Source organism: Chenopodium album, chromosome 5 (genome assembly GCF_948465745.1).
Source record: "Chenopodium album chromosome 5, dcCheAlbu1.1, whole genome shotgun sequence".
NCBI classification, from domain to species: domain Eukaryota; kingdom Viridiplantae; phylum Streptophyta; class Magnoliopsida; order Caryophyllales; family Amaranthaceae; genus Chenopodium; species Chenopodium album.
This window is the reverse complement of record NC_137838.1, coordinates 50,416,990-50,426,929: the sequence shown is the minus strand read 5'-3', so window position 1 is coordinate 50,426,929 and position 9,940 is coordinate 50,416,990. Positions and strand designations below refer to the sequence as shown.

At 35.5% G+C, this 9,940-nt stretch overlaps 1 long non-coding RNA gene across 1 annotated transcript; it reads left to right on the top strand.

Annotated features, from left to right (window-relative positions):
- The first annotated feature begins 7,767 nt into the window (after positions 1-7,767).
- LOC145630731 (uncharacterized) lies at positions 7,768-9,671 on the top strand. Its single transcript, XR_014112221.1, has 2 exons — positions 7,768-7,890; positions 8,913-9,671. It is a non-coding gene; the product is annotated as an uncharacterized LOC145630731 (long non-coding RNA).
- The last annotated feature ends 269 nt before the right edge of the window (positions 9,672-9,940 follow it).

Here is a 9,940-nt window from a genome sequence, read left to right as displayed (position 1 = left end):
CCCAAACACTCAAACCTCCATGTGGACCCCCTACGCTCCCTATATTTCTTCTCCGTCTTCTTAGAAAATGAACCTTGAACCCTAGAGACACCAAATCAACATTGCTCACCATATTCCTTTAAGTATGATTCCACATCTTGCCATGACTTAAAGACCATTCCTATCTTTAGAGTTTCAGCAGTGTGCACTGCATTTACCTTATTACTAGAAAAAACATTGTGGATAGTTTGTCCTGTCCCAACTGGGGTCCTAGATGATTCCCCATTCCTTACAACATGTGCCCCTTCAGGAGACTGTGGAACATAAGATTAGGCCACTCTAGCACCATCCCCATTATCATCAGAATCAGTCTCTACAACACACTCTTTATTTATATTTCCCCTGTCAACATTAGCCGCCATTGCTGAACAGACCAACCATAGCAACTCACTGTCACTCCACATAAAATAAAAAAAAATATATTCCATAAATGAACACATAACATAAACACATTGAAAATCATAATTTCGTCCACCAGAATTAAGTGTCTATTTTCAAATACATCAGTTACAAATCAATACAATTCAAAATATTAAAATAGTTTAATCTAGGAACTTGTTTAAACAGTATTTAAATCCAAAACAACAACATTGCTAAAATGAAGCCAACACTACAAAAATAAACACTGCAGCCATGTCAAGCACATAACCTATAATTAAACACACCCAATTCAATTACAAATGATCTACTAATACAGACAAATGAACAAACGCTCTTCATAAAAAAAAGAATGTATCTCCATACACACAAGCAAATGACTAGGGTTTAAATGAATTTTGTACATTTCGGGCATACCTTATTTGTCACAAACAATTTGCCTTAAAGGTTATATTTCGTTCACCAATAACACCACTGTCATCGGCCAGCGAGAATCGACAAAAATTTAAATTACATACACAAATTTTCCACACAACCCTCCATTGCAGAGTAACCCTCAATTGCTGAACTTCTGAGCTTCAACTTTTTTTTCCTTTCTTTTTATCCCTTCAAGGATTTCAATTGAATTGGGGAATTATCTATTGTGTAATAACCATGGTAAATTTTATCATACGACGTTACAATTGAGTTAGCGAACGTTAACAAACGGTGCTTTTCAACAGTTTTTACTTTTACCTTACCTTATCCCTGTATAAACATTATTTTATTCTACTGGTGCATTTCCCAAAGCATTTTATTCATCAAATGACCATCTAATTTGCTTTGTTTGTTTATCGTTGAGATCAATGGGGGCCTCAATTTTTTTTAATTTTTGTAATAAATCAAATGCCAACACGTGTCAAATAACTTGTTATAACAAGTTAGATGACCTACTGGGACCATTGAAAGCAAATTCCTATTAATGTTCGGATTATTAAAAAATAATCGAAAGTTGGGATTATTTTGGGCAAATGAGGCAATGTTGGGATTATTCTTGTCAATTTTTCAAAAAAAAAAACCAAATTAATGCAGCAAGCCATGCCAACAAGAACCAACACCAACAACCCAGCCACCTCCACCACCGTACCTCCCTTGAGCAACCAACACCAACCCAGCCATCCCCACCACCCAACCTCCCCAACCCAACACCCACCCCTACCAATCAATTATCGACGCCCTAACTAGATACATACATCGCATAAGCCGAAGAACAAAAGCTATAGTAATATAGCGATGTCGTCAAATCAAGAGATATCGACGTGGACAAGGCGACGTCCAAGATTGTCGGCTAAAGTAGAACTGACCGGTTGAATGAGCCTAGGTAAAGAACAAGCCGATGTTGGCAGCGTGTGGGAGTGTAGAAGAATAGCGGTGGATGACTCAATGGTGGGCCACTGATTTTAAAGGGTTTCATGGGGGAAGGGGGTTGGTGATTCAGAGGGAGGAGGGTAGCGTGGGGGGAGGAGGTTTGTGCACCCGCTACTAGAGTTAGGGGCAAGGGGTCGGCTGGTGGGGTTGGAAGCGGGGGAGACGGTTGGAGCTGGTGGGTGGCTTTCTTAAATATTTAATTAACGATTTTTTATTTATTTTTTCTGTAACAAATCGATATATTTATTTTTATTTTTTGACCAATCAAGTGCTAACATGTGTCATCTAACTTGTTATAATAAGTTAGAAGATCGGTTGGGACCATTTGAAGCAAAGTCATATCAAAGTTCTGATTATTAAAAAAAAATCCAAAGTTGGGATTATTTTGGGCGAATGAGGCAAATTTAGGGTTATTCATGTCAATTTTTCCATAATAATATTGAACTAATGCGTGCGGCGGTCCAATTTTTAAAATATAATGTAAGATATACTTGATTTTTGTATAGGACTTAAATTTGTCATTAATTAGTTATGTACAATGTCTGACATTTTTTTTAACGGATACATTGTCTTACATTTTGACATGTAGTTTTGTACATTTTATGGTTACACAAGTTAGAAGTAGGATTTCTAAATATTGCATAACATGAGCACACCCCCATTAATCTTGTATTGTTGATCAACAAATTCAGTTAAACATAATGATTTTTTTGTAAATAAAGTGAACAGTACTACTCTACATAAGGTTGGCTATGAATGTTGTTAGTAAATTAGTTGCTGAGTAAGCTAGTAGTTGAGTTAGCTAGCGTTATAATGGAATTCAACTACATTACTGCTATTGTTCACCATTATTTTCAAATTCCCATCTCGTTGTTTATTTATAACCACATAATGTGGTAATCTTGTTGGTATAGTAAATTCAAAAATCACACTGCTTATCATTGTTCTAAGATATGTGTTGGCAATTTCGCAACAACGCGAATTTTTTGGTAAGTCGAATAAAAATAAAGTTCATATTTGATTTGTTAAAACTTTCATATCCTCTCTTGTAAACATGTATCACAATATTAGCAATTCTGGTAGGTAGATATATATTTAAATTTACTTGTATCATAACATGCTTATTAACAAAACGATTCATGTTTATTATGCATAAGAGTTTTGTGTCGTCTTTAACTTCAGTTATGATTTTGGATTATAGAATATCATTTTATAGATGTTTTGTAGATGTGTGTAGATACCTGATTGTGTCTCCCCAAAAACCAAACTTAGTGATGAGTACCTTTCACGTTTTGATTAACGAGATCGGTAAAGAGTTGAAGAATCTAGCGAAATTTCCTTAAGCCTTAACCATCTTTCTAACCTCACCTAAAATGTTTTAATCCAAAATCATTCATTTCGTGCCTTTAAACCTAAAATCATTTATTTCATGTCCTTAAATTATTCATTTCGTGTCCAATTCATAAAAATGTCAAAACCATATTATTTTGGTCCATAATCTCGGTGTTATCATTTGTTAATTGGATGAGGTTTGAAAAGAGCTTTCTAACAATATATTATAAGCTCATTAGAAGTGTTCTAGAAAGTTTTAATTTATCTTTTTGAAAAGATAATATCAAAGAGTTTCAAATCAAAAACTCTTTTTATAAATATGCGGAGTCCGGGTACTGTGCTTATGAGCAGTGCATGCAATTCACTTGCTTACAGATAGTGTGGAGACTTCTTTGCCCTTGCTTTTGATGGATAATATTTCTTGGGTTGGTACTGTGGCAGCTGTAATTAGATAATATTTTTTTGGTTGGTTTCTTGGTTGGTACTGTGGCAATTTTTATTGGGCTTCTTATTTTTGTTTAGCTTTCTCTTATGGATTGTTTATTAAAGTGGATTATTTTTGTTGAGCTTTTATTAATTAATTGGAATTTAAGCGTTGTTATGGTTTATTTGGTTATGCTATGTGGCTATTTTCCCTTAAAGACGTTTTCCTGTTGTGGTTGTTTTACACATTTAATACAATACAATTAGATTATTACGTTAAATCAAGTAATCATAAATTTCCAAACAGAAAGGTTTTAGGGGGAAACAAAAAAAAAAAAATATATTAGTAGGAAAGGGAAAAAAAAACAAAGCATGCAACTGGGTTATGTATATTAGTTGTTAATTTTGTGGGTAGTTGTAATTGATATAATTTAAATATTTTTTTACTTTGATTTGAAATCATCATTAATTTATAGAATAAGGATAATTAAGATTATTAGTTTAAAGAGCATGGATGCTAATTAAGTTATTAATATATGTGATGTCAACTTTTTAAAATTATATTGGTAATAAAAAATAGGGTTTTTCTAAGCTATACTTCTAAGGTAGTCGAGTTTGTAAGGTGTACCCATGCTTTTTCAAGTTTCTAAGCCGTGCCCTTCATCTGTTTATCAATACTAAAATGTACCCTTATTAGTTGTTTAAAAGTTAATTGAGAGTTTGATTTTGTGGCTTCAGTTTTATTTAATTTATAGTTAACTTTAGGTGACATGGAAGTCCCAAGGAGGGTACCTTCATTAATGGTATTGAATTGAGGGGCACATTTTAGAAATTTGAAAAAGCATGGGTACACCTTAAAAACTCGACTACCTTAAGTGTATAGCTTAGAAAAACCCTAAAAAATAAAATGGCTCTTTGGAATTGTTGTACTATTGAGATTGTACTCTAAATTACCTACTTTATGATAGGCACTATTGACACAACTATAAATTATTCAATAGTGTGCTATGATGTGTAGAGTAGGGTATAGGTGATTATGTAGAATTAGGGTAGTATGTAATTTTGATTGCTTGCTTGATATGGTTTCTAATATTTGTTGATTTCATTTATTATAATATATTATTTAGAGTATTTGTCATCATAGAAAACATAAATAATAATAATAAATAAACGGAAAAAAGGATAGGATTCACATTCATATTTTGAAGAATATATAAAAGAGGTTTGTTTAGTTTCATTCAAAATTATGCTCTTTAAATTTTGGTATGTTTGAAGTAACATGGATTGTCTTTATGTTTGATTTTCGGTTTTTTGCTTGTTTGTTGTTACTATTGTCGGTTAAAAGAAATGAGATCATGTAGTTTGAGCTCATGACGTGCTTTTCTATATATATAATATAATATAATATAAATTTTGATGCCACTTAACAGTTCGATTGGTATTTTCGCCTGTAGGACCCACTTACTTACCTCCTTCCATTCTCTTCTTTCTCTCTCCACGAACCTGCTCATAGCAGCCCATCTCAAACCCCCATACACTCTCCAGCACCATCGCCCACTCTCCGACAACCCCACTACGCAATCATCAGCACCGATCATTATCATCAATCGACAACATCATCACCAAGCACCAAGTAATCTCAGATTCTTGCCCATTACATTAATTGAAAAATTCAGCCTCGAATTAAAATAGGTTGATTGCAAGCAGCGTCCACTTCAAATCCCAATTAATTTTAAGATTTTTTTTTTCAAATCCCAAATTAAGTTGAATTAAGTTGAATTAAATTGAAATAGGTTGATTATAGTCTTCAAATCCCAATTAAGTTGAATTGAAATAGGTCGATTATAATCGAGTAATCAATAAAGTTGAATTACAAAAAAAAAAATTGTAGTGGCTGGAGTGGTGATGGCAAGGTGATTGTTTTGCGGCTGTTGCTTGTTGCATTAGGGTTGTGTGGACGGTAGAGCAACGTGGTGGAAAAATAGGGCTTTCATGATTGTCTTCGCTGGTTTGTGGGTTGATGTTGGTGAGGTGGTTGTGAGTGTTGTGGTGGAGGATTAGTAGAAAATGAGGCAACAAGTAGGGGTTATGTTATAGGTGTTTAACGGCTGCCCCGTGGCAATTAGAATGGGGGATAAGATGTGGTGCGATGGTGATGGTGGTCGATGTGGGTAGTGTTGCTACTGAGGATGTGTGGGAGCTGAGAAGAGCAGGAGCTGCGAGGTTGTAATTGGGGCTGCGAGGTTGATTGCGGTGGCTAGGTTGCTGCTTGGTTTGAGTAGGTGGTGCTGAAAGGAATGGTGTCCTTTAAACAAGTGTACTATTCCGTTAGTGGGTTAAGAGTTATTAGAAAGCTAATATATTCAGTAAGGTCAAGTGATCGGAATGCCTGGGTGGAGGCCAGTTCTGATAAGTGATATTAATGCATAATTAATATTACAGCTTAATCTTGACTGAACCCTTCGGGTCACACCCAAGCAACTAATGAACCGAAGCGACTAATTAATTATGAATTAATTAATAAGTCAACCGAGTAATTAATATTTAGACGTCGGGAATTCGAGCTTAGAGCGTCGAAACCGAACGTCGGAAGTCAAGTCGAAAAATAATAAAAGACGAGACATGAAAATAATAATAAATAAACAAAGACCAAAATACCCCTAGCATCGGAATGCCCCGAGCAAACCGAGTGCTAGGGCATTTGACCTAGCATGGTGGCTAGCATGCGCACCAAGCCAAGCCTAGGCTGGCTGGTGCGTGCACACCAAGGCTAGCATCGCAATACTAGGCACAACCTAGTGCGTGCTAGCACTGCTAAGGGGTTGCCTTGTGCGCGCATTGGCTAGCAGCCACGCCGCAGCAAGCCGTAGCAGCTAGTACACAATGTGCGCCAGCCACAGCAGCATGGCTGGGCCATTGCGCGCATGCTAGCACTGTTGGGCCTGCTGGGTAGCCACGACATGGCAGCCCACCTTTGGTGCCTTGGTGCCTAAGTGTGGGTGCCACATGGCGCGAAGTGAGAGGAGCTTGAAGGGGTGTGTTGGCCGGTTTTTGGAGAGGGAGTGGGTAGCAAGTTTGGTCCCCCCCTTCCTCCAAATGGTCCTCACCTAACCTCTCACATGAGCTTGCCACTTGTTGATTTATTACTAGTTTGATTATTAATTTTATTTTAGCTTTAAAATAAAATGGAAAAATCAAATTCTTCCAAATTGATGGGAGAGCTTTTCACTCTCTTATTTTCCCTATAAATACCCAAGTTGGGGTATTGGGAAAATTACTTGAGTGAGAGTTGAAAAAGGCATCACCATTGTGAAAACCTTTGAACTCATTAATCACTCGGGTTTTTGGTCGGGCCTTGCTAACTCTAAGGCATTGGACCATTTTAAGTGGTCAGGTTGTGGGTGGACTATCGTTGGAGGCCGTCGTATTTTCGAGGCTTGCTTTCGAAGTAAGAGCTCGTTCCGTTTGGGCGAAGCATGCTCCAAAGGTAATTATCTTGTCTTAATCTTGTGATTAATTTATTTATGTTTATTGTTTTATTTATTGCGAGTGCGGTCTTGGTTTTGGGTTTGTTTCCGCGATGAGTCGGACTCACCAAACCCTAACAGGTGCTACGAGGTGAAGTTGGTAGGGGGAGCTGCAACTTGATGATGTTGTAGGTTTGTGGAGTGGCTGGGCGAAGGGGGTAGGGGAATTATTTGTGGATTTGTATGAGTAAAGGTGTGGTGAAGCTTAATGAATATGTAGAGTGGAGGTTAAGGTGATAGTAGCAAGGGGAAATAAGTAGGCCCCACAAACGGAAACAGTAACAAAACTGTTAAGTGGTAGCAAAATCTAAAATTTTAGGTTTTAGGTGGTAGAAAAATAAAATAAAAATTTTAATAGGTAGCAAAAATCAAATATAGGAAAATTTGACTTTCATCACCACTAAAATACACCACTTTGATATTATATATATATATATATATATATATATATATATATATATATATATATATATATATAATAGAGATCATGTGTGAACTAAGGTGAATAATGAGAACTAAGAGCTCATCCTGAGCGTTGATCAAGCTTAATCTTACGATCGAGATTCTACCCGTGTCATTAATGGCAAAATAGTAAATTCGATGATTTGAATGACTACCGCACACTTCTCTCTCTTCTTCTTCACACTCTATTTCCTCTTCACGCTTTCTCTCTCCTCGCTTGAATTTTCTCTGCTGCAATTTTACTCCTTTGATTTCGCGTCGAAAAACTTCAATTTGGAAAATAAAGTTCTTCGATTAGCTATAACTTGTTAATTTTGGAGAGGTAAGTGTTTTATTTTGTAACTTTTTGTATTTTATTATGTGTGCGTTGTTGGTTTTATTCAATTTGATTTTGTTTTACTTTGTTCTCTTTAATCTATAAGTGTTAGTGTTTTGGGTTTATATTGGTTTGGTTTTGAATTAGGGTATGCTGGTGATTTTGTTCTTGACTACTGTTCAATTTCGCTTAAATTATGCAGATTTATTGCGATTTTTGTTGTCTTTTCTCAAAATTTGTTGTACTTTATGTTCTACTAATTTTTTGTTATATTGATCTGTTTGATTTTGTCTGATACGATTTTTAACTAGTTTAAATAAATTAGATTTTTGTTTATATTTTGTTTAATTTCTATAAACTACTGTATTGTTTAATTTCTCTAAATTAATTTATTATTGTTGATTTGAAGGTCTATGCCAAATAATGGTTTGTTTCTTTCTCTTCCAAAGTCGTTTTTCAGTTTTCGGTCAATCTTTAGTTTTCTGGGTCATATGAATAACTATGAATGTTCCAAACCCCTTGTACTTTATAGATTTTATTTTTATTTACTTTTAAGGTTTTATTTTCAACTTTTGTGAATTTTTTTATTAATTTCTAAGTGAATTTTGTGAGTGCGATTATACTCTGGGTTATACAACTGATGCCCAAGTTCTTAAAGTAGCTTGGCTATTTGAGCAACTAAGCTTTATAGTGCCTTGCTTTGTGTGACTCATCTCTTTGTTAGATTTGGTATTATTGAGCAACTAAGCTCTAATGCCTGAGTCTTATATAAAGAATCTGGATGCACCCCTACCTTTGACCAAGTAAATGGTCTAACCTAGATTTCTAATTTTAGTTTATGAGTATGATTGGTTAGCCTAGTTTGCAATAGCTTGTAGGATGAATCCTACTTGAATTTTGCCAGCTAGTTATTGAGCCTCAGTTTTGTTGATCATGAGAACATTTTACATTCGTTTCATGATACAGATAAGGAGGTTTTTGTATTTGAAATAATGGAGAATAATTTCCTTTTACTCTACCTTTTCAAGGAGTTCTTATGGTGGATGGCAGGGAAAATTGACAGAGCCCAACTTAAGGTGTGTGCTTTACTTGCTTGGTAGCTTGGCATTACAGATTTTTTTATGACAACGCTACTATTAATGGGGTGGCTATGGCTGCTGGTTTTGTGTCCTTCTGCGAGGATTATGTGGTGTATAATGCTAAAGTAGGAGGGTGCATTGTTAGTGGGGTGAGCCTTGCTTTGTGTAAGTGGCTCACTCCACCTCATAATCATGTAAAGATCAATGTAGATGCGCATGTGCTTTGTGAGAATGGTGTGAGCCTAGAGGTGGTGATTGGAGATGAAGCAGGGAAGCTGCTGCTGCTGCTGGCTATTGTGAAAAGACGCTGTTGTAGATGGCCTCCTGAGCTTGTTGAGGTTGCTAGTGTAGTCTATGGGCTGGAGCTGGCTATGAGAAGGGGGTACTCAAAGGTTAAGCTGGTGTAGTCTATTAGCATGATAAATAAGGGCTCAACTATAAATCTTATCTCTTTATTTATGCTTAATAGTTAAGTACAAAAATGCATAGCCTTTTCTATGAGTAAGTCTGATAAGCCTATTCTACTCTACGTATGATTTGTGGGCTGCTGTAAAGAAACTAAAGTTATTGATTATGTTAACGAATTATTCTTGCTATGTAATAGCCTACTAGCTCAATAGGTAGAGCATTGTGCAAGTGCACAAAAGATGTGGGTTCGAATCCCAAGTAGGTTTATGTGTGTAATATGAAGGTCGTAATGTTATACTACCTCCGTTACACATTCTTTTTTTTGTTTACTTTTGATATAGGTTTTTTTTTTTATTTTTTTATTTTTTTATTTTGAAGTAACTTTTGATATTATTTTATCTACTTTTAATTTGAAAACCTCTACATCATATCGAACTTATAATTTGACTCATCCTGTAAGGATATGAAAGTCAACGACTCGGAGTTTATGTGATATAACAAAGTCTCAAGATAATTTATTATGCTCTACTTTTGATGTCTTTTCGGAGTTATTTGATTTACTCTAGAGA